At 31.2% G+C, this 27,812-nt stretch overlaps 1 protein-coding gene across 2 annotated transcripts in view; it reads left to right on the top strand.

The window, feature by feature from the left end:
- Window positions 1-27,812, top strand: part of LOC147063490 (uncharacterized) — a 221,739-nt gene that overhangs the window by 80,948 nt on the left and 112,979 nt on the right. For both annotated transcript variants that reach the window (XM_085959553.1, XM_085959554.1), the window contains exon 3: window positions 18,155-18,223. The gene's annotated coding sequence lies outside the window, so the exon portion shown is untranslated. The remainder of the gene's footprint in view (window positions 1-18,154; window positions 18,224-27,812) is intronic.

Below are 27,812 nucleotides of genomic sequence, written 5' to 3'. Positions count from 1 at the left end.
TCACGTTAAGCACGTCATATAATATTAGTATGACCAGTTTTATTAATATTTTTTGTATCATTTTAAACACCGATTGAATACTATACATAAAAAGTGTACCTAGTCAAAATTACCCAATAATAAATAACGCAGCATTTTTTAATTTGACAGTATAATGATTGCTTTAAAATTCCATTCGTACTAAACTAAACACTTGTCGATAGTTTTTTTTTTGTGTACTGCGGTACTTATTTGGCATTCACTTTTTTTTACTTTCAGTCGATATCTATTGCATGCTTGGTATTAAGAAATCTTGAATATGAATAAAATTAATATTTAGATATGTGTATGTGCTTTGTACCCTATAATAATATGTTGTAAATTTATTTCGATAGTAAATATTTGCCGTACACTTAGCATTTCTTAATCGTCTTTTTATGAGCCCCTCTCGATAGATATATTTCAAGCCCCATTGTCACTCCTTAATTCGATACGCCACACATTTTGAGTTTACAATGCACTCTGGATACATGAAGTAAGTACATTCCCCCATTAAATGAAGTATTTTCTAATTCAGTACCAACCACGCCATGTCAAAGCTATAAGCGATATTTTTAACTGTATACTTCTTCCTGCACACGTGTTGTGTAAACAAAATATTATACAAAATTTTTCAATGTCTATTAATAAAACTAATAAATTAGTTTTACCAAAACAGTGTTCATCCTGACTAAAACCTCTCCCCCTTCCATAGAACATTCCTAGCCTTCTCTCCCTCGTATTTGTCCGGATCCACAAGGGCGGTTTGTTAGTAGGTATTCATAGTATTTGAATGTGACTCCTATTCGAAACTGTTACTAAAGCATATCAAAATCACACGATTGACAATAATTGAGGAACTCAAAGGACAATCAGCTAGAATTACATTTATTCCTTTTTGAGTTATACTCGGATTTTAAATCTCAAATAAACATTATATAAATTGAAAAATGATCGAACCAAATTTTTTATAATAAAATTGAAAAAGAAAATGTCTAATCGTTGCTAACATGTACCTGAAAATCAGTGTATCGTATTACGAAAAATGCAATTTTAAGGTTTTTTAGCCGATTTATATATGTGGACATTCGGCTTTTTGGTTCTAGGAATAATTTCAGGTGTATGTTATTATAGACTATTCTAATTCATTTTAAGATAATTCGACGTGCTTTGTAAAAGAGTTGAAAATTACCATCTCGAATATGTAAAAATTGCTCGTACTTTAATGTACAATTCAATAATATTTATAACTACGTTAAAAATATAAAAACTGGTTTTGGTGATATTACCAGATAATTTTTATCGCTGGTTAACAATATTCCAAGATATCAAAAAACAGTTAAGATTCCAAGAATAAACTGATCCCAAAAAGTTTCCAACCATTGTTAATTTCAATTTTAAATCCGTCATTTTTTTCAACCGTTCAATCAGTGAAGTGATAACGGAAATAAAAATACTTGAACATAGAAACCGATGAAAATACGCACTACGCGTACGCTAGATGTGAGAAAACTATCCACAATATCAATTGAAAGGAACACATTATTATTTATATACATTTACAAAACGTTAGCTATAAAGGATTGATACATTCGTCTTCTGAAAAAACTACCGAATATTTAAAAATACCCATACTTCAGCATGATTCAGAACCAATTATATACCAATATATATCTTTCAATTGAGTAGGTAAAAACCAAAAGGGCTTCTCTACATTTTTGAAATGTATAATTACCACTTTTTGTAATGTTTCAATTAGACCAAATAACTTTAATTTATATTTAATTTAAACGTTGGTCAATGTAACTGAGTACACTATATTTATATTATATAATAAAACTTATAGTGTAGGTACCTAAAAATCCCTCAAAACTATGGTATTATTTTTATATGCATCTCTTATTGTGAGTGTTGGGGGGAGAAGGTTTTTTGCTTTCGACCTACTCAATTATAAAATAAGTCTCATTTTCTAAAACCCAATGTAAATTTCCAATCAAATCAATTTTAAATCATAGAATTTTTGCACTAAGGATTTATTTTAATTGGCCGCGTAGAGTAAATTATCGAACACATGTTACTATTGCTAACTGACGAGGAGAGATGACAGGCGGGATAATAAGCAAACCAAAACAACATTAAACATGGACATTTAAGTGCAAACGAAACGTGATATTGTCAAATTGTCGTGACACTATGAACACACCTTTTACTCCTGCATATAATTTACTTAAAGGTGATTCGCTACGCATTCTTATATATTAAAATATTTATATTATTAATAGTCTTTTGCACGGATTTTCAAAAGGTATTTTATTTCACCTTGTATTATTATTATGCAGGGGAGAGGTCCCATGCATGGGTAATTATTGGATAAATGTTCAATATGAAGTACATCTGACGAAGTTAATACAAACTGTTTTACTTAAAATAGTATTTTAGTAATAAATACAGTTATTTGAAGACGGCCACTATATCCAAGATAGAAGAAGTGGTTCCTTCCAAAAATTTAATGCTATGGCCTAAATAGCATGTGGAAAAAATTTTGTATTTTTGTCCGGTGTGTCCACATTCTTCTCAAATTCGACATTCAACTGACTAACTTTATTAGTTATTACTAACATGATTTATTATTGGCATCAAGAGCAGTTATTTTTTTAAATATTTCTGAAGTTTTTAAAAATGATGTATTTTCAATAATAATAGCGTTATAATTTTATGTCTGATGTGAACTATTTAGAGGCCCCCTTTTAAATCTTCTGACGAATCTTTTGCGTCATCTGCATCAAATAAAATCGCCGTTAGGTGTTAAATGACTATAAAGCGAACTAACGTTGTTAAACACCAAGTGTTCAGTTGGCAGACGCCTATGCCTTGCATCTCTGAACGGGAAACCAGTTTCGCTATTTGTTACAGTCAGTCATTATGGTGGTAGTTATTCTTAACATTTATTATAACTATTTGTTCATTGGAGTAATTGATAATTTATTCGCACGCACGCTCATTCTATTCAATATCCCGATCGACCATCGCTAAAGATCAAGGCGTTCAATACGTGAGTTCAACATACAGCTCAGCATCTAATGGGTTAACTCTCATGTATGTTTTTTTTTTGTATGACTAATAATGTACCTACTATAAATCAATTGAGAAAACCAATAACCGTAACTCGATTAACCATTAAAGTGCCATCATCTTCAAGTGTTATCAACTGCTTTCAAGAAGTATCTCCATTCCAATCACAGAACAGATAATAAATAGAATACCGATAGGCTACACCAACATTAAATGAGTGCAAATGCATAAGCCAAGAGCAGTTTTCAGTATTCGATGTAAAACGTATTCTTTACACGTGTGTAAGTTTAACCCGGATTCTTCCTTGCTCGAGTCGGTTACCTGCTATCGCCTTACCCGTTATGTATTTCAGTTCCCTGATTCCAATCCATCTACTGTAAACTCCATATATTACCTAACTACTGTTAAGGGGACGCTCTACAGAAATGACCTTGAGAATTGAAAATATGATATTTTTATATGTGGTCCGAAATATTTGGTCTACTAATAATATTAAAAATTCGCCGCCGATGCGTGCCTCAAAAGTAATGGTCACTAAATTAAATTTAAAACAAACAAACTCACTCCAACTAATCCAGTATGGGGTGACCAAAAAATAATATCTTCTAATAATATAAGCACTTAAATGTTACTTAATTCAATATGTTAATCAGCTCTTTGGTGCGAAGTATTGCAACCAATATGGTGGATATTGAAACTAAGAGCTAGTAATAGATTAATAACTTTTTAACCTGAAATTGTACGAGAACTAAACATACTAAGGATGTTGAAACACATATTATCTACATATATTTTTATTTCATGTGCTATCCAAAAAACATTATAAATGAATAGTATTTATTTCTAATGTGTAAGACCTACATAATTATTTAAAAAAATAGGTAAGTATTGTTTAATTCTAATGCATATTTTTAAAAAAACGTCCCAAACTAACAGTCCCCTCCAGTGCAGCTAATCACAATTCCGTTTTCAAATGAGTTAAGCGCCGAAATTTATCATTTCAATTTACGCTCCCGTGCAGCGCTCGAAATGGAAAAATTTACGAACCGGAGCGCTCAACAGTTTTCTGAAGATTTTTACCTAGTAAAGTTATCAAATTTTATGTGTTTTTATTTCAAAAAACATAAGTGTGTTAGATTTTCTATTATATGGCCTATCCAGCTAAGACGGTCAAATTATTTATTCCACGAGACGGAGCGATAATTTTACCGATTTCACGAACAGGAACGGCGCTCCGGTGCGTTCCGGTCCATTTCGACCCCTGCGTTCACCTAAATTCACCTCAAGCAAGTGGAATATATCAATATATTGCTATTGATTTCAAAGCTGTTGTTTATGGCGACCGACTTTCGCATTTCTATCTTATTAATCTGTTCTGTGCTGACCACTGACTGCAAATTGTATGCAGGTACTCATTTCTCACTCATTCGAAAAGAATAAATGGATAAAAAAAAATAATATCGAAAGCGTTTTTCATTTTTATACAATAAAAATATAAAATCGTCACTATTTCTCGTATGTATTGGAAAAAAATACAAAATGGATTTCCAATACAAATAATTGAAATATACATTCTTCTTCTTCCACACTGTCACGTCCCAACATTGGGGCATAGAGCAAGCACAAGTTGGCGCCACTTCCCTCGGTCCATCGCCAACTCCTGCGCCTCCCGCCATGTCAGACCTGCAGTACGTAGGTCGCTTTTGTAGCATCGCTGCAGGGTGAGGGAGGGCCGGCCACGGCGACGGAACCCTTGAGGCTGTGCTACAAGGGTACGAAGTGCCGCACTCTTTGGCGGCATCCGGAATACGTGTCCCAGCCACGTAAATCGTCTCTTCGTGATAACTTCAATCACCGAAGGCTGTTGTGTATGCTCACGAACTCGGGTGTTTGTAACGCGGTCGTACCAATGTACCCCTAAGATTCGGCGGAGACATCGATAGAGAGCGGCGCTATTATACTTCATGACTATGAACATTTTAATTTATATAATTGTCCAATATATTTTCTGATTATTATGTGTCGATACTCGACAGCTTTATTATTAAAGTAGATGTATTGAAAATCGCATATAATTCACTGTATAAGCAGTGCTCGAAATGGAAAATTTCACGAACAGGAACGCTCGACAATTTTCCAAAAATGTGTGATATTAGATATAATAATATCTGTAATATAAAAATATCTTTTACTTTTACATGATGTACTTTTTTTATCATCATCTTCGCCCAATACGCTATCGGCTATAACAATTAGTGGTAACATACAAATATAGAGTCATTTTAGTTTACGAAATCGTTTTCTAAAAAATACATTAATAATTATACAAATATAAATAACTAAACGTATATGAATCTAATTGGAGTGGGAAACATTATTAAAATACACGAAACAATAGACAAACTAATCACAATTTCCCATTGGTTTCATTAGTAGTTTGAACAAAAATATGCAACTAAGAGTGGATAGAAATATGAGTGAAGATTCTTCGGTTTAAACAAAATACATGCCGCTTTTTTCAAAGCTCTGATTTTTCGTAAATTCGAAATATTTTGATTATGGTAAACTATTTTTTAATCAAATCAAAATCCATCGTATACGAAAAAGCAATGGCATGGTTTTAAATAAATTAATTAAAAAAGTATGTAATACGCAAGATTTACAAATGTAGCATTATTTATTAAATATGAATCATTTTAAACAACCTCAGAAGTGTAGGAACATATTATTAGAAAAAAAATATTTACATCATGTGGACATGTAGGATAATTTATTCTAATAGGTTTCCAATGTTATAGAAATTGTTATATACAGGGAAATTTTTCATATATTTATCCTATTGGATTCTGATTGATTTATTTAAATATTTTTATTTCGTATTGTACCTTAAACAATACAATTTTTTTTAACATGCATACGATGTTCACGAATATGTATCTATATTAATTATGGAATTATTTGATTTAAGTTATTAAATCTATTATAATATTAGTTTAACCATCAAAAACACAGATCATTCAACCCGAAAAATATCCATATAAAATTAAAACAATAAAAATATATGATAGAAGATAAAAAACACAACTTAAAATTATTAAATTTGGAAAAATAAGGAGTCTAATTTTGTCGCTTCCTCTGATGAAAACGCTTATCATTGGCTGCATACAACTTAATATTGATAAACGACCAATGAACGACCTCGATTGCATTATGAAATACAAAAACTATGAACGCGTCAAACCCATGTAAATTTCGATAACATAATAATATGATAAATGGACAATTCGGCCAATTATGGTTGTCTCGATACAAAATTTAAAGTTTCATTACAAAAAACAATTGCCTACCACTGCAGTAAAGATAATATATGTATTGAATGTGTTTCATTTAAAAATTTAAAAGTTCCAGTGTGCATTATAACTATTACGTTATTAACTCACTATATTTAGGCATGTAACTTAACCTTAACTGTATTAAAATTATATGTTTGAACTTGCAAAAAAGTAAGTGTCTCGTTTTATAAATTAATAATACAGTAAATCTACATTCCAATGTAAAATAGCTTCCAACATTTCCTTACAATCATAAAAACCTTTTTTTTCAAAATACATTATTGTCCCATACGACAATGCAATAAATCTTACTTACCCCAGTGCATTTCTTTGTATACAATTTTATTGTTTTATCACCATTGACGCAAAAGAGTAATATGTCTATTGGTGCATTCAAGGCCAAATTCGTTGAAAAAAGTATTGTCTTGAAAAAAGGTTATTTCTCAAATACGCTGTCTTACACTTACTCTATCACTATTTCAAAAAAACTTAAGTAAATTATGTACGGGTCATAGAAAATCCAGTGGTTCTAAACCAGTAAAATTATTTTTTAATAAAAAAAATATTTATGTTTTTGTACCTTTGCACCTATCAATTCATTTTCGTAAATTTTAAATCTAACTCGGAACGTAATAATATTAAGTATGACGCTTGAGGATTTTACTAGACGACTCGCTGTCCGTCGGATATTTTACGAACCGGTACGCCATTTTCGAGGTTTTAACGAACAGGAACGCCATCCTTAAGAATCCCACGAACAGGAACGGCGCTCCGGGGCGTTCCGCTCCATTTCGAGCGCTGCTCCCGTGGTGTACGCATCGGGCAATTTACGCAATGTGAAGCTTTTTATAATAAAAATATGTTTAAAACGATCAAAAGTGATGTTAGAATTATTATTAGTAAACTTTTGGTTTATTGTGAAGCAGAAAAGGAGTAGCATCTAAAAGGAGAGCCGATACATTATTTCAACAAGTCTCTAGCACGCGTTGCAGCCATGACATGTACATAACTAGAAGTCTTCTACACGCAATTACAACTAGGTACTTAATGTTATCGCCGATTTCTTGTTGGACAATATGCACAAGCGCACCCAGCGAATAATAGTATGGGGACATTATAATATAAAACTTCTCTAATGGATTATCACAGAACTGATTAATAATATAGAAATATTAAAGTCAGTCGCCGTAGACAAGCCGTAGTCAGGAAATAAAACGCAAGAAATATAATGCCCTCAAATATTACCAATATATATGTAAATATCGATAATAACATATTCTTTAACACATTTTATGTGAATCCCATACTGAATCGTACATTCGTATAGCCATACCCAGAAGGTAGCCCATTTTCATTATTTTTATTTTCTCTAATTAATATAATAAGTATGTATTTATTTGTATGGAAATATGACGAATGCTGGATGTAATATGCTGGATTTTGGAAAGTCTACAACTAGGTATTAGGGTAAATTTGCCGAGCATATTTTTACTAATAGCTACATTCCTATGTAATAATATTCCTGTAAAATAACTTTGAGACAGTTTTAACCAAATACGACATCCGTCCGTTATAACCTCTGGTCGTCACATTTGACCCCACCACACTTCCCCCGTTGGAAGCGTAGGAAACAGGCGATGGGAAACGCTTCCAAGGGTATTATATTAAATTAGTAAATTATATCAAAATCTTAAGAGCATGCATATTTTTTACAAATTGAGTCTACAATATTACCGTAATAAAATCCCTAAAATGAATATAAAAGGGTTCCATAACATAATAATAAATCAAGCAGATATATAGGTATTTTTACATACTCATAAAAAAACAGTAATAATTTTATTATGTATCATCACACTTATTACCACAGAACAAATAATAAATAGAATACCGATAGGCTATATTCAATACGCCGCATGTTGAAGCAGGCTTTTGAATGTGTGAGTGTCCTATAAAAATGAAGCACGCATTATGCACGTGCAATAGTGTGTGTAATACACCAACATTAAATGAGCGTAAATGCATAAACCGAGAGCAGTTTTCAGTATTCGACGTAAAACCTATTCTTGACACGAGTGTAAGTTTAACACTCGAGTCCGTTGCCTGCTATCGCTTTACCCGTTATGTATTTCAGTTCCCATTATTTCTGAATTCCCTGGGTATTGAGGCTAAACGCAACTTCTTGTGCTTGTGTCGGCGCTAGCTAATAGAGGCGTCATATATCATTATATCGTCATCAGTTCTATTGTATACACAAAATTGCTATTGGCGGCTATCGATGGTAGTTTGTCATATTTATGTATTGAGATATTATTATTGTAACAATAAGTTAGCCTTCTAAACTGTAAAAAATGTCTATCTCACTCTAAAATTAAACACAGCCAAGAAAAGTGCTGTTAAAAGTTAAAACATATCATTTTTTGACAGTTCAGCGCATCTAGTCTATATACATAAGGCTGCTATAAATAGCCCGCTATCGGCGGTTATCAAGGGTAGTTTATCATATTTATGTATTGAGATATTATAACTGTTACAATACTGATCATTGATCACAAATGCTTCAACTCTCCGTAACATCTTCTAGTTTAGTGTCCATATCTCCATACCCTAGATTTAAGAGAACATAATAACTTTAGTTGACTTAAAATGATAAAATCATTCCGGTTTTTTTACTGCTAAAACTGTAATAAATTAAAGAAGACGATATTAAAAGTCATGGGTACGTACTCAAACTAATTGTACTGAGAATGGCCTTTCTAAAATATCAATAATAATTATAACTCTGTTTCAAAATAGAATCAATCAAAATTATTTACGATTTCGATAAATTCTAGCAAACGATTTTTAAAATTTACCATGGTCGATCAAACACTCTTTTATGATCGCACCTCATAATTTCCATGAAAGTTATTATTTCAATTAAAATTATAATTAAATTCTCAGACGCTATTAATTTCGACACAGACACACAGACACACTGATTAACTATTTTAATTATCTTTTAACAGATTTTAATACTAAAGATAATAGTATTTATCCAACATTTTCCCTCGGTATATCAAGTCACCATTCTATTAATAATTGTGGTATCTCCCAGTCTTTTCAGTTCTGCGCCACTGTCAACCATCTAACCAACTCAGAAATATCTAATCCAGATTTCTGTTAATTGCATGATACCGCCCACTCAGTACTCGTCTTATTGAAGGACGACCTCGTGGTATTTTATTCCATTGCACATTTAATCCAATTCGCATGTATTGGCAAAATATAAATCCATTAATGGATATTGTAAACTATAACCTTCTTCTAGAGTTAGTTATTTGATGTCTTTTTCGATACTCAGAATCGACAATAATTCGAAAATTAAGGAATATTGATCGATTCTCGCTAATTCGAGACTGCTTGATTGATTTCTCAAATTTCTCTAGAGTTCGTGAGAAATTTTTGTTATGATCGATTTATGGTTTTTGTAGACCGAAATACCAAACAATGAAATAATAATATGTCTTAAACAGACCAATGAAGGACTGTCGTTTAAAAAAATATTTCCTTTTTGTTTACCTTATATAGTTTTATAGGTCTCACGGCTTAAATCTTCAATCTTATTTTGGCTTGGTTACCATATTGAAGCTTGATTTGATGCACATAAAAAGTATTTCAAGTTATACACATATTTATTATTTATAAAAATCGATGATTTTATAAATGAATTTTTAAAAAAATATTAAAACTACGAGTTCGTCAAGAATCTTTTTGATACATTAGATTAAACTTAATAAACTGAATTTTAATTATAAACATGACCATCAAATTAATAATATATAATAATAAGATGAAATCTTAGAGGCTGAGTGCATGGCCCCCACAAAGGGGGGGCTGACAGGGCTCTAGCCTGGGGGCCCGGACTCAAGAGGGACCCGGTGTGGTGGGTCAACGAGATAAGTGAGATAAACACATCACAAATAATCACAATAGTAAAAAGTCACCTGCGCCGCTATTTCCTTAGAATTTTAATGTTGACTATGCTATTAAAACATGTAGTTGTGCAATGCAATTTGTATTTCGATACTCATAAGTTCAATAGTTCAAGTGTATGTATTAAAAAAATACTTAAAATTATACTTAATACCTACTCTTAATTTTATCTCAAACACCATTTGGAAAAAGTTAGTATAGAGGGCCATACTGCTTTTATAGGTAAGGAGGCCTACCAAATATCCTGGCCTGGGGGCCCACTTCCGGATTTAGGGGCCATGGCTGAGTGTTCCCGACATGACAGAGAGAGAGCTCAACATAGATATGACTAGTTGATGGTTATGATCATCATTGGTCATGGACTTATAGTTTCAGGGATCATTAATTTTAGAAAAATCCATGTGGGCATAACGTCTTAGTAAGCATCAATAAACAAATATAAATTTAACATTCAACATAAAAAGGTCATAAACACAAACAGTTGATTATATCAATATTGTATACGGATAAGATAGAAATAGGAATAGAATTAGTTTGAATGGCTTCATTTAAATTATTCATTTATATAACTATCAGTATACCTTATAAATCTTTAAATGATGGTAGAAAATGTGATGTTATTTGCCACTACATTACAGTCATAAACGTTCATTTATGTAAATATTACAATTACTATAATAATAGTGAATTTAAAAATTACCTAGTATCCACATAAATAAGATAGCAGCGCATGCACGCACGTTTTTTTTATTATTTTAATGTATTTACCAGTGACATTAAAGTACATTTATTTTTAATATATATAATAGGTATATATATTACTGCTTTAAATATTAAGTATATATGCGTTATGCCTAAAATCACCTTTATATACTACGCTAATTTAATTTTCTTTGCTTCTCTTTTATGGCGGATTAATATTTAGCATATATAATATACAATTATACATTGATTGAATATTATCGTTTTAATAAAAAATACAAGAGGTCATTAAAATAGTTTTATTCCACATAGTCCACATTCCAGAACTTCCATTATTTCTCCTTTTCCAACGGTCCTCGTATAATATGCTAAATATTAAAACACACATTTAATTATAATCAATAACCATGTATTTATTTTGAATAACTATGAAAACTAAAACGTGTAGGTAGCTATGTATCATCAAACTACATTGTTTTATCGCTTACAACCAAAAATAAAATGATGAGATGTGTTTAATAGGCCAACAAAACTGAACGGAACCGAGCGACTGCACGTTTTCTCTGCTCATAATAACTAACTCCAAAATGACGTTTTCACAGAACAAAATGATTGCGAAGAAAGTGTACGAAAACAATTAATTACAATTTCATTGTTCGCGTAATCTCAAAATCTCAGTCTTTTCCATATTCAACGCCAGCTTGGCTATTAAATCCACGTTTTCACGGAGTGACTCCAGTTATTACTACAAAGCTATCAGAATAAGTTTACTAAAACAATATTGTATCATTTTGTATATAGGTATATTAAAATTTTTCTATTATAGTAATTAATTATTGCTACATATTGATTGCAGTGGCGAGGAGTGAAGGAAGGATGTTAAGATTCAACATAAATAGAGCACACTAAACATTTTTAGTCAAACTTATTTGTTTTCGTTGAATTAAGAATACATATTACAGGTGGCGTTGGTTAGTTTTTTAAACTCACCAAGCCCTGCCATACCAAACCATAATCGATAAAAAATATTCTTCTATCTATATTCTTCTAATATTTAAAATGATGTATGGTTTAATAATGGCATCATTTTAGATATTTTATAGATAAACGAATTTTTTTTACTAGGTATTATCTACTATGGTTTGAGCAGTGTTTAATTGAATTGTAAAGACTAACAAACACTTTCTACACACTGCAGCTTTAGTTCAATGCAAATAAATACGTTTAACTAACAAAGTTTACAAAAGTAACACAATTTATGTCGGATCTTAACAGCCTACATCTACCCTTCGCCACTGATTGATTGTTATAAGCTATAATTAATTACTAACCTTGTATTAAAACTTTTCGCACATTTTCCTTGTAGTCAGGTCTTATATGGTCACAATGCTTTATATTGCGCTTTTGAAGCGATCCGATACTTTATGTTTGTTTACGTTTGTGTTGCTACAACTCAAAAACTACTAGACAATATTAATGAAAGCAGCAAGACTTATAGACGATATTATTGCTATCAACTTACTAAAGTTTTATTTTCTTTTAGTGCTCTTAACATGACATTCTCATACAATATTCACCTAAAACAACTTATTCTTTAATGACATTATCTATCTAAAACTTTCACCTACAGATTTCGCATAGTTAGTTTCATATATAACACAAATAACACAATTTACGAATTATGTTATGTCGACACGGATTTAATGCACCAAGAGACATTCCTCATCTATAACGATTACATATTTACGATTTCCTTACGAGATTACGAGGCAGTCAGTGACAACTGTCTAATTTTAGTTTTCAATATAAGTTCGGAACTTACTTACTCCCTCTACCAAATAATACCCAGTTCTATTATTTTGGGAAGTTTACCATTTTTTTCCGTTGTATGAAAACTATTTTGGAGTTATTTATGGATTACCTATGAAATAATTTGACGTGTGATATGTGCAAAAATAATTAAACATTAAACTAACTTATTTAACAAAAATATATTCTTGGGATTTAATAACCTAAAAAATAATACTCTGAACAGAGAGTAATTGCTGAAATTTCAATTTAAATTTTAATCAATTTATTTTCTACTCACTTCTTTACTTAATGTATATTTTTTATATATGCAAGGACTCTATTATGTTGTGTCAATGTACATTTACCATTGGTGAGTGTGCATAATCCTCAAGTCAACTTTTGTAATATTTGAGAATTACGAGATATTCCAATGATATTTCGTGATCATAATCATTGATTCAATTAGCAATTGTTCATGGTTCAACATTTTTATATTTTCTGTAAGTGATGGTCATTTTGTAAGGTTAGTGTTTAAAAAAAATATATTTTAATTTAGTTATAATTTGACATCAATGTTCGTAAATGCGTGAGCGACTGAAGTCTTTACTTCAAACGGCTTCTATAAACATTTAATTTCCTGGATAGATACATTTAGTTGGTATACCTTATTCTCTAAGTATATTGTATTGTATGGTTCTTCAGTTTATGACGATACTCTTTGTAAGTGGGCGTCATGCAAAATATCTCTCTTTGTTTGCTTCGCAAGCGCAATTATTTTCGTCGTTAGAAATGAAAAAGACACGAGGGTTATGTATTTGAAAAAAAAAATACGCTTTATACCCATTCGCACACGTTAAATCAATTTTAGGTAGATTTATTTCGCCATCGTTCACATACAGACTACTGGATTTGATAGTTACTAAACTACATTATAATATAGAACACTATACAGGAAGAACTATCTAGAATGTATATTCAATAGAAAATACGATATTTATATAACTAATATTATACAAATATTTGGAGCACACCAGTTTTTACACATATACCCATTTCTATAAAATAATTGTCTGAAACTTTTACATATATATAGGCTAGCAAGCGTCTACAAAATAATTACGCAATCAAGTAGCTTTAACAAATAATTAATTCTAGTTGACAGCCATGTATGATGTTCTTTAATTCCACGATAGTGTAATTTTCTGGAAACCTGGATGTTTCTGTGATTTTTTTGCTACTATCACACTCCATTATAAATTCCGGCCTGTCGTCGTGTTAAAAAGAAGACCGCACTCGTAGTCCAATGCATAAGATGCTCACTTTTCATCAGAGGGCTCCGGGTTTGATTCTCGATGAGGTCGCAATATATTTAATTAAGTGATTTTCTCAAAGCCTGAGTGTTTATGATTGTTTCTTTTCTATTGCTAATACTACTCCTGTTTCACTACACGATTGTCTTTGGAAATTAAAAAAAAATCGACCATGTCAGACTATAGATACGTCCAAACCTAATAAGATCATATGGTAGTATAGGTTTGTATTAACAGATTTTGTTTTTACGAGAAATGGATGTCAGGCACTTGCTCAACCTATTAGGTCCATACTCTGGACTCATACACACATTGAAAAACAATATGTGTACTTGCCAGATAAAGCATTTGAACCTGGGATTCACGGCGGACCCTTAAGCCGTGTGGGTGTTATATATTATTATTAAAGTACAAAAAGAACTGGCCCTTCTTCCCCATCAGCGCGTAGATCGCTATTGTAGCATTATTTCAGGACTCGGCATATGTGAAAATTTTTAATAATATTATTTCGACTTAACTTTCGTTTTGATAGCCCTACGCACAGGTGGAGTGTTGCCAATTAAAAAGCTAACCGTATCGCCTAACTGCGGCCGGTCGCTATCGTCCAATCTCGCGAATGTCAGTCGACAGAGATAACAATGCCCGATAATAGCCTCAAACTATTCAGCCCGCCCTCTTTAAAGCTACTTGGAAACTACCAACTACCAGCGTATAAAATATTTTGTAATATAACATTACAAAAGATAATGAAAATAATATGTCGTAGACATATGATAAATTTATACTAGGCTATTCAAAAAGGCTGATTATAATGTTTAGAAACAAAGTTATTTTATATTTCTTTCTGGCCGAGAGTTAAGTAATTTTTAGTTATATGACGGTTGTTGTTTTGTATTAGATAGAGCCTAAGCTAAGCGTAGGGATAAGTATCTTTTCATAACCGATATTTTGCGATTTTTTCGGAAATAAATTCCTTGCGGACAAAAGTACCATTTAATACTGATATTTTCCAGTATCAATACTTTTTTATTTCTTCATAATAGCGAAACTTTTAACAATACCTTTTGTGATAACGAAATATTTAGTACTAATATTATATAAATAGAATCACTTATAATAATGTCGTATATCTAAATATTATTTTGTCAAGGATTTAGAGATGGTTTTAAGTTCATAAAGTCCTAAAGTTTGTAAGGTTTTTTGCGAAAAAAAATCCAGTTAATGTAACGTCATTGGATGCTTAAAATACACCATCGTTATATGGAAAGGGTTTGTTAAAAGTTTGATTCTTAATAATTGTAGAAAATACAGCATATTTGTTCAAATTCTGTTATCTCTTTTCATTTTGTATTGTATTGATCAAAGGTAAAATTAAAATTAGAATATTTAAAAAAAAAATGGTTAGATATCTATATTTATTTGGAAAATGATTATTGTTTTTTATTGGAGTTTTTTCACTTACATTAAATATATTGTGTAGAGTTTAAAATCCAAAATTCTCAACTATTTATTTGTTATAAACGTAGACGGCCACAAATCGACCTGTTGGCCATACCTGGTAAATACCATTACAAATTAATCATCCTAATATGAAATATGGTGTTTCATTAAAAGTTAATTAAATTGTTTGTTTTTTTTAGTAGGTAGGTACTTGCGAAACAGATCGTGCCGAGCAATTAAACCATTATTAAATCCCAAATAAGACATGAGATATGAATTAAAAAACCGAAACATGCAAATAATACTTTTTTAACGATTCAGAATATTATTTCATAAAGTGTACCGAATAAAAATCCAATTTGGCTAGAGGCAGTAAGTCAAAAGTGAGGTCAGTGATTACTGGCTTTGTTAGTGAATGTATTCGTAAAAGCATTTAAATTAAATAATTTCATACTGATCTGATCCAAAAAAAAAAACCTTCCGTGTTATTTTGAAGTTATTATTGTGTCATTATCGTTGAGTTAATAACAACACACTTCTAACGTTACAAACAGCTGATTTAACCCTTTATTACCCGTCCAATATAAGTCGATAAATCGAATAATCGTAAATGTACATATTCATATTTTTAATATGGTTGAAGCTTTTACAGTCCTACTGCACCAAATAAAGATATCAGTGCAGCCCCTGAACAATTTTGTTTTATTAAATCAACTTCTGCTGACCTTATCCATTCTTCAATGATCTGTCATCTGTAATGATTAGTTCAAATATGTTTAAATAATATAATAATTACAAGATAAAAAGTACTTTTTATATACCACGTTTTTAAATTTTCTGTTGAATCATATAAACTTGACAATTCTATGTATTAATAATTTAGGACAAATAAGGCAATTGTCAACAAATCATTTTTTTTTTGCTATTTTGCAACAAACAAACAAATATATAAAACTGAAATGTCATTTTGATTTCCATAGTAACGCACGTATATATTAATAATTTTGTTGCTAGGACCATCCCCTTAGCAACCAATAATAGTGGATTGGATTACGGATTTCTTCCGAAATAACTTTTCATACAAAACAGAATTAACTGAAAATGAATTCAATTCTACTTAAAGATGGCTGAAAGTATTAAAAGAATGCATTGGCATCGTGTTCTGATATATTTTAAAAGTTTCAAATATTCAGCTAGTCGGGAAGTTAGTTAAAAATCGATTGCAAAATTTGTACTGGATAAACAATCACCGGACAAACAAGAATACGAGCTGAGAAAAACGTGTTAAAAATGGACATTGCGTAGATATCTTCAAAAGGTTTCTTTTTTTTGTTGTACCATCCTTTATCGGAAGTCAGTCACTGTCAGGACGATCTATGCAGCTTGTCAAAAAAATCAATGAAACTGCGTTCGTAGCAATCACGGAGGTTTTTCCCTAGTGGTGTCGTAGTCCGCTACGTATACCATTTATCTCTCATTGAATATTTCTCTTTTCTCCTCTCATAATGTGACCTGAATTTGAGGCCACCCGATTATTTTCCATTTATTTGAAGATGTCAACATTAGCCATTCTGTCAATACAAATAATTTTGAGAATACATATACATAGCTTCGTTTAGAAGGCCTCAACTTTCTTCGGTTTTTCCTTGTTTAGTGTCATAGAAAATAATTTTGATGATAATAGCGAATCATGGACAGTCTCGAGTTGGATATTGTGAATTGGATTATTCGATTAGAAATGCTTAGTATTTATCATTGTTCAAACGAAACTGTTTAGATACCTAAATAAATGTGACATTCCAACTGCTTAATTCGCAAACCAGTTAACTGTACTTTTGACCAAACATGAGATTTTGATGGCATTTTGTTATAAAGCATGTTTTCTGTGTTCTCAGAAAATATAAAATTCTTAAACCTATAAATAAATGCATTATCGTTCTTCATATAAAACATCCAACTGCGGGTACCAAATTTCTAATATTATAAATAGAACAACTCCGCTCTTTATATAAATTGTCTTTGTGTTAAAAAATATTTTCTAAGTGTATTTTTGGAATTGTTAAATTCCACTCGATAGTTAAATTATTAAGTTTTTTCTCCTTCCTGAACAATGTTCCCAAGTGGAGTTAGCCGGTTTGCAGATTTAGCAGTCGATTTGTTTTGCCTTATCATTTATTTAAATTTAAACCATTATCAGTCCACAAGGTGTATGGTTGTAGGGTAAAATTTAGCTATCAAATTATATCTAACCCACTATGCGATTAAAATTACTTATCTACTCCATGTCCTCGATTCCTTATGACAATAATCATTATCATTACGACCGTAATTTGAAACGATATGCAGAATTTAGCTATGCCATTCTTCTTATACTGTCTAATGAACCTCATAAGTTGACCCACAAATAACCATTATTTTTTTCTATCCAATGAGCTGTCCTTAATAAATACCTGTATCGAATCAACAAGATGAATTCGTGTTGTTAAATTTTCATTGTAATGTCTTTTGTTTCAGATGATTACATCGTGATGGAAAGCATTCCAGCAAATTAAAAACTTCAAGTCATTGTTGTGGCTTTTTCATGTGAGTATAAGAAAATAATTCTTTAAGTATTTTATGTTTTAATACATCATTTTCTTTTAACATCTCTCTATTATTAAATATAAGTTTACGAGGAAAAGCAAAATAAACGTAAACGTTTAAATGAATATTTGCATGTTAATTAAGGTGATAACATTGTTAATGTATTTTCAAACTTAAATATGCGTGCAAAAACAGTGTAAGTAAGTAGTTCATATTTAATTAATTTTCATTTCTATACATAAAATCATAGTAAAAGTCTCAGACAAGTATATTAGTACCTATATTATGGTACTTTTCCGTAATGAACAGTAGTGAATATGTTACGCCGAATGTGCGAAATTGACTATTATATGAAATGGATCAAATTTTGCCTAATTCATGTTATAGTCGAGCCCGTTGATTCATGAATTAGGTAAATTATCTGCCGAGTGCGTGAATTCACCAGGGTATGGAGTTCTTAAACTGTCAACATGACAGTAGAAAAAGTAAATTTAATACGGATGGTTTTATTAGTTATAATTGGACATAATATAATATTATTATTATTAGGTTAGGTTAGGTTACGTTTTGTAATTCTGAATTTAACTGAATGTCCATTTTGAGGTTAGCTAACAAGTGTCAACAAACTATCACAAACATACAATCGACCATTGCACGATTGATACCCAAGCACGAATCAAATCGCGAAAATACCTTTTAATAAAATTCTTCCGTTATCATATTATAGTTCCATATTTTTTTTGGGCATAGTAAATGGATATGACCATCATTGTAGTTATTGATTGGTATATTTTTATATTATCAATGACATTTGACACATTTGGTTAGTATGATTAGTTGCAAAAAACACCACCGGAGCGCGACCATCTATTTTGACCAATGCATGAGCGTTTGACACATTTGGTTTAGTTGCAAAAAACACCACCGTAGCGCTACTATCTAATTTGCCCAATGCATGAACTAGGCAAAAAATTACTGCCGAATTCACGCACTTGGCAGATATTTTGCCTAATTCATGAATAAGGCAACGGGCTTGCATTTTTCATGATTTAGGCAAAATTTTGCCCATTTCATGTAATAGTCAATTTCGCACATTCGGCGTAACAAACATATAAATTATAACTATTTACGAGTAGGCATATAAAAAAATAATACAATTTACACGTCAGCACACTAAAACTAAAATGTTAATGTAGAGAAAACCAAATAATATAATATATGCGCACTTATTCTACAGTTATTGTGAGTTTTTTTTTAATTGCAAAAGAATCTATATAAATAATTAGCAATGTTCCGAAAAAATGTTTATTCTATCACTGATCTATTATTCCGTAATAACACATGGTACCTACAATTAAATCAACTGTCAAGATTCTAATAATGTATCAGTAGGTATATATATTTTTTAAGCAGAATCCATTCAAATATAAGTAATCGCACGCCACTGATTAGTACCTATATGATATTGTATTGTTAGCAATTAAAATACCTAATACTATTTGAATATAAAAATTAATTTCTTATGCATATTTTTTTATAAATAAAAACTGTCAGAGAAACATCTTGAAAATTTTCCGTTAAATATAATAGCATAATAAGTCTTAATCTATTGATGATCTCAGCAATTTATATGTGATATAACTACCATGGTTTGTATATTATATGTTCACAGTGAATTTAACACTAAAAATATTGAATTTTATAGCTAATCCAGCCGACCAATTATTACATTTTATAGCTTTCACGATTTAACAATGGATCCACGTCTCATTGATCTTGTGAAAGTTGTAAGGAAGTCACATGTAAGTTCTAAAAGCCTTTTTAGTGATGTAGTCATTAGTACCACAACATAAAGTATTTGGGTGAGGTCATGATATGAGAATTATCTTAACAAAAACCAAATACAAAAGAAATTTACGCGCTGTTTATACTTTTAGTGTACATCCTAAAAATATGTTTTATAAAAACATATGATGATATCAACTATAAAAACAAGACGGGTTTACTGGTGAATTTCAAGTTGAAATCAGTGGGTCTATTCTATACTTATCGAACACTAAATTGATAAATAGTATCAAACTTAGGGTAGGTTTGTATCAAAATATTAGCACTTATTGTAACAATTACTCGAAGCCGGTTTTTATTGTTGCAATAAGTGCGATATTTTAACAGCAGCAAGATAGGTGCTGTTAAAATATAGCACTTATTGCAACAATAAAAACCGGCTTCGTGTAATTGTTACAATAAGTGCTAATATTTTGATACAAACCTACCCTAAGTTTGATAATATTTTTCACTTTATCACTTTAGCGGTCGATAAGCATAGAATAGACCCACAGGTTTACTTAATAATGTTACTTCACAACACAAAACAAACAATATTTTAGGTACCTTAAAAATTATTATTTTCCCACCAGAGACATATACTATTACAATCGCGTCTCTATAGATCTCATGTTTATATTCTGCGGCTAATACAAATAAATGCACACGCTGTTTATTGTATGAGCCCACTAGCATACAATTATAATATTGTGAAATAATATAAATATTATTGCAATTTCATTTTGTCAATTCTTGGCTGCAAATGGTGTCTTCACTGGCAGGCTCTATTATATTGGTTTTGTTAACTATTCAACATGTATATGTAGCAGATAAATATAGGATGTAAACTACATCTTCTGGGAAATGTCCTAAAATGTGCATGGAAAGGAAATATCTGCTAAAGTCGGTTCAAACAGCTCCACATCAAACGTAGGGTCCCGTGATATGCCCGAATAAGACCGAGTGTCGTACGGGGCGATTATGGTTTGATGAGACCATTAATTTCAATGTAATTTTATTTTATGCAATCTTTACTATTTTATGTTTAACTCCAAACCAACCATATGACTAATAAATTCATATATACCAATACACCTCTGGGTGGCGATCTATGTAGGTTTATAATTTAGTGAAAATGGTTCAATAACAAACCTTGTGGATAGTGGATAGTGGATAATAATAATTATATATCAACAAGTTAAAAAAAATACATTTTTTGACGATTAAGAAACCAAAAAGGTTAATGTTCTTTTTCTAAGAAATGTCTCCGCAAATTGAATTGATTGGCTCTATTACGATATCATAAGCATGGCCCCCACAAGTAGGGAATCCAATCCCGGGATCCTGAATCCCGGGATCCCGGGATCCCGAGCTATTTTCGATACCTATGAATCCCGGGATTGATAAACATAATCCCGGGATTTCGGGATTGATTTTTTTATCAATTTTTATGGAAAATATAACAGAAAAAATACTTTTAATAAAAAATAACTACATTAGAAATAAACTGAGTTTGAATGAAGTTTGATGTGTAGGTTGCCGATTCATTTTATTTTTTCACATAGATTATTAAAAATGAGAAAGATTGGTAAAAAAACAATGCTTCGCACTTTTAACAAAGTGATTCCACCATGATATCATACGTTTTACGGCAGTTTCATATTTGGCTGACTAATTAGATTTAAAAAGCGGAAAGGCCATAAGTACGCCATGATTATTTGCTTTACTATTTTAAATCTCGCTGATCTATTCATTATGTCTTTACTATCAGAAATAGCAATCTCACATTAAATTCCAATTATTATTTATATTACAATATTATTTACTCCATTAAACTTGTGTATTTCCAAGATTTAACGTATACAATATTAACAATAAATGTCTTAAATAGTATAAATTATACTAGATTTATTTTTGACCGATTTTATCAATGTTATTTGTAAATATAAAAATTTTATATTAACAATGGAAAAAAATCCCAATCCCGGGACCAGTCCCGGGATCCCGGGATTGTCAAATTGTAATCCCGAAATCCCGGGATCAGAATTTTGGCTCGGGATTGGATTCCCTACCCACAAGGAAGAGGCTGACAGGGCTCAAGCCTAGGGGCCCGGGCTCAGAAAGGGCCCGGCGTGACGAATCAACCAGATAAGTGAGATAAACACAGATCACAAATTTGCTCTCATAGTGAAAAAAGTCGCCTGCGGCGCTATTTTCCTTCTATAATGTTAATAAACTTAAAATTTAGTTTAACGATGCAATTTTAAAATGTGACGACTAAACAACTCCATAATTTAAATGGATGAAACGCGTACGCCATTTGGAAAACGCTATTCCAGTACGTCACACCACCTTTACACTTAGCGATAGGTAGGGAGGCCCGCCAAACATCTTAGTCTGGGGGCCCGCTTCAGGATGTGGGGTCCATGATCATAAGTTATCCGACATAATGTTTGCTACGTAAAATAATAATAAACACACCGTAAACACGTTATCGTTGAGATGAATACTTTTCTTTCCTCACAAAATCATTGTCGATTAAATATGTGGCATTTAAATAAAGTAGGTATTATTCGCCTTTACATAAGAATCCCAGTAACTGTTTGTGTGTTACTATGGAAAGCATTAACCAAAAAACAAAACTAACAGTTATTTTTATTCAGTTAGCCCATTGTTTTTGACATACATTTTATAATACCCACTTAACTTACAGTATGATGGCATTAGCCAAAAATTTTGCTATCGTCAAACACACCTTTTGTTTAAGTGTTATGGCTAAAGATGACCAATCAGTCAGAGATCTCGTATGCACGTCAGTCAGAAATGACTATATGTTAATACCTGTATAATAATAGACCGCTATATAATTGTTTTTTTATATTTTGACTTCACCCGTCATTTTTTTAACTAAACGTTTAGATAGCTATAGTATTGGACAATAAAAATATATATCTATCCAGTCTTCATTCAATAAAATTGACGTAGGTATGTGTTTTAAACAATAATATAATTGATCTAATCGGCTACCTAGCGCACGCGCATTAAAATTAAACCAGTGAATTGTCACTTGTTTAACTGTCATATATTTATAATAAATTAAACAACATATTATATAGTAATTAATCCACATTTATTTAAATACGACCAAATCTGATTTCGTGCAGTTATAAAGGTTCTCAACTGTCGTATACATATATGATAATTAACTCATAGATTCACCGGACTCTTTGACGCCCTTCGGGTATTTAAGTATCTCTTGGGTACAGGACGACGCGACTTTTCCATCGAAGATTTGATCTTCGATTAATGTAACATGCCCACATTAAACTATTCGCAGAGCTCAGCATTCGTACTGATGCAACACACTTGGTTTCCTTTAATCGATCCCAATATTCGTCGATGAATTATGTTTTCAAGCCATATCTTGTGTCTCTATTAGACTATAGATTTCACACCCATACGGAGTGATTAGTCTCACATTCACGTTGTATACGCGGATTTTTGTCTTTTTTGGACTTTTTTATCTTAAATAACTTTTCAGTACGAAGAATGGTATATTTCCATTCATATCGTTCATAAACCATTTTCATTCACCATATTCCACGTACCATATGTGTTTACATATTTTTCGCCATTCGCTAAAAGCAACCAATCCACAGTTAAATAGTTATTAATAAGTATTCATTCAATTCATCAAGCTCGTTTCAGACAGAGATAGTGATAGGTTATTAACTTAAAGCTCATTCAGGTATATCAGCTTAAATCAGTGTTCCCCAATTGCCGGTCTAAGATAATCCTCAAAAAAACCTTATCCCTTTATGGAAGACGTCAATTCATGCGCAATTAATACAAGAGAATATGGAAACTAAATCATTTTTCGATGCCACTTTGGTATCCAGACGTAAAATAATAACATTGTAAATTACAAATCCATTAAATTATCGTCCATAATTTTAACTACCTATTCATGTGAGAAGAATTTTTTGACCATGACAGTAGATTCAATTTATTTATTTTTAATATATTGTGGACATTACAAATTATAAATTTAAGACGTTCGCAACATGACATTTAGAAACAAAGAAATATAAAACAGTATTATATAAAAAAGAAATAGATCAGTATAGAGATAGATAGTAAGTTATTAAACAGTAGAAATGTGTAAATACAAAAAATATAAATTAGATAGGTACAAGGAAGTACACCAGGTGAGTTAAGCAGACCCTATTTTAAGAATTTATGAAGCAACGTCCACATATACTCATCCTCACGTCGGTAGAATATATCAACACCCGAAGCAATTTCGTTGAACATAGTTATCGCCCTCCCAATTGGCATTGCCAGTGGTAGGTTGGCTCTGCACCTTGGGAGAATAAACAATTGATGGTCTCTATTTCTAAGATAGATATCAGGGACACACAGGTCAACACTGCCCAGAATAAATAGATAATAAATAGAGATACGAAATGGATATAAATGCTCAGTTTCCAAAACAACACTAAAGCCATCTATACAGGTGATCAACTATTCTAGCAATGATGGAGCAGCAGATTTCGTACTTTTTTTTAACTAGCTATTTCAAAAATCTAGAAGTTTTACTATTAATAATTTATTTACTGATCATTTTCTGATTATTTCAATTAACAATATGATTTTCATATTATATTTTTTGTATGCGCAATCAGACTGTTATATGTATGTTACTTATACCTTTAATAAACATAATACTATATAAATAATATTTTTTTCTGCCCTAACGGTCCTCAAAATATTTCTCATGTGTTTACCGGCCCGCAGGTTCAAAAATGTTAGGGAACACTGGCTTAGATCACCATAAAATTTAATCTGAAATTGTTCTATACTTCCATCTATTCGCTGTCCCAGAAATTTATATTATTTGCGTATCGACGTTAAGAATATCTCTTAGTTCCAATATCGCAATCTAGTCAATGATTTGTTGCGATCTGAAACAATAATCGATAATTTTTAAAACGTTTTTGAGATACCGCCATTTTGCCAAGACGTGATGTGAAGAACGTGCGTTGTATTTTATCGGTCCATTAATCAGTGTCCGGACAGCGTTGAATTTCACAATAATGCTGTTCGAATGAACGCCGATAAATATTTTTTTTATGATCATTAGTTCACAATAATAATATAAACCTTTAACATTTTGATTTTACAGCTAAATCTTCAATATTTTTTAATGATGTCAATAATTCTTTATACCTATCATAACATTGCCAGCTTACTTTGACGTTTTTATCAGCGAATCATTTCATTCGAAGCGAATGAAATATTTACACCACCATAGATAAAAAACAGAACCAAATCGAAAGAAGTGTCAAAATAATCATCATTTTATAATACTAGAAAAAAATTACAGGTGTCAGTTCCACCTATCAACATTCTCGTATGTGACGATATGCTAGTACTGCACAGTAAGCATCAGTCAAACTTTTATGAGAGTATCCTATTAATTATTTTCTTCCACGATCTGATTAAAATAACCGACTCTTTTATTTGTGGATCAGTTTATTTTTCAAATTTAGAATTTACGTATATTTTTTCTGTTACTCGATTTCTTTTAATACGTATTCTTCCTGTCGCGTCCTATCCTACATATCATGCGTTGCAGAGAGACAAATATATAAATTATTACAATATATAGGTATTTTAATTACATTATTTAATTCATTATAATAAATTATAAAATGCATGTTTTGTAACTACAAGTCTGGCTGGTAGCCTCTTCTGAATTCAGCTTGCTCTCTCGGTTTACTTATCTAGCACAGTTTCTAGGCGGTTGGAGAGTGTGAATTGTACGGAATTGGCAACATATTGATCGTCCAATAAATCTTTAGATCCTCAGGGTATCCTTTCTTTGGAGGATGATGATCGAGGCAATATCCCAGGACACAAGTTGAAATCAAGCCGCAGTTTGCATAAATTTGTAACGCTGTTTGTTTTAGATACCTATAAACATTTATTTCATTTGTGAAGAATATTACATTGAAATTTAATATTTTATTTAAATATTTTTTTTATAATTATTGATATCTAATCGTAAAATACATTTCAAACATGTACATACTTTAATAAAATTTACATTCCTTTACGTACTCCTTTATTTAATCACACAATTTCTCGTGAGAGTAAAATATAATATTGTAGCTGCATAATAATAAGCGATCGAATATCTATTGTTTATAAAAATATCAAATTACTTTGCAGTAATATAGTCCCAGCGAATCCATTTCCAGTAAACAACTCAGCTAGACCAGCAAGTCGATTGGCGAAATTAGAGAAGGTGTATTATTACATCATATCACAGCACATTATACCATTACGGTGTATTAGCTGAATAATCATTTTTCATAGTATTTTTTTACAACTGTAATAACAAATAATATTTCATTTCGCCACTCAATTTTAAACGCTGACTCTATATTTAGTTTAATATGATTATGTAACAGAATTTAATGTTAATGTACTAACTTTTATTGTATAAATAACGAAGAACAATTTATCTCAATGTCACTCGAATCAGAGTACTTAGCTAGTAACTATCATGTATAATATACTATTGTACCGATACGCTGCTAATAAATCTCACCCTGCTACATCGTAGACTTCGTCATTATCATCATCCTCAACCTACCCATCGAACACCACACCAGAGTGACCCAACAATATAATTCTGTTTAATATTCTTAAATTAATGTTATACAGCCATAAATGGCCACTTAACGATATTTATCAATATTATTTACTTTTCAATTTACCTAATTGATCATTAAAGTTTTAAAGCGTAACTATTATCGAATTTCATATTATCATATTCGTAATGGTCTTCTTAGAATATCTTCAAGTCGAACGAACCTAACGTTACGCCATTTATAATGCCGTATGCCCCACGCCTATGTGTCAGATTTATCAAAACAAAGAACTGCGAATTACAAAACTGTTTTTTTTTTCTTTTATTTATTAAAAAAATATGTAATAGTGATGTATTGAGAAAGGAATATCTTCATCTAAACTTTGCAATCAGCAGGAGATCTAGGTATAGTAAGTACCTACATAGTTATTATATTGAAATTATGGATCGATTCATGAAAGTTAATCGATTCCAGATAAATCATTTAATGAATGAATTACTGAATGCAAAATAATTCTAACTTAGATTTGAAATATTTTACAGAAGTGAATCATCATATATATTTTTTTTAGAATTATTAATAACTATGTCCTTGCTTTTTCGTACAAGGTGGTTGTTAGTAATTTTGAACAATCACAAACACCCTGGCTCTGAGAAAAATACGTAAATGTTTTTGTCATGACCGGGAATCGAACCCAGAACTCTCGGGTGGAAGACCAGCGCCTTACCCACTGCACCACGACAGCCGCCTGAATCATCATATTTAAGTTATTTATTATTTATACAGACAAATTTATGCATCATTATTTTCATTAATAGTCCTACTAAAATATTATGTATGTATACATTATTTATCTATAAATATGACAATTTACTGAAGTAGGTTGTTTCAAAGAACTCTCTTCTGAAATATTTCAAATGTAATTCTGCATTCAGCTGACGATTAGATTAATTAGAATTGAAGACAGTAATAAGGTGTAATATATATTCCACTACACAATTAAATTTATAAACTTCCGTATAGATATTAAACAATATACAAAGATCGATTGTTAACCATTCCTTTAACTGACTGAATAAGAAACAATATCTGAATCCGATCTTATT

This window comes from Rhyacophila brunnea, unplaced genomic scaffold, assembly GCF_057557595.1.
Source record: "Rhyacophila brunnea isolate RB1 unplaced genomic scaffold, BYU_Rbru_1.0 scaffold_9, whole genome shotgun sequence".
Taxonomy (NCBI): Eukaryota; Metazoa; Arthropoda; class Insecta; order Trichoptera; family Rhyacophilidae; genus Rhyacophila; species Rhyacophila brunnea.
This window is presented reverse-complemented; position numbering and strand designations above follow the sequence as displayed.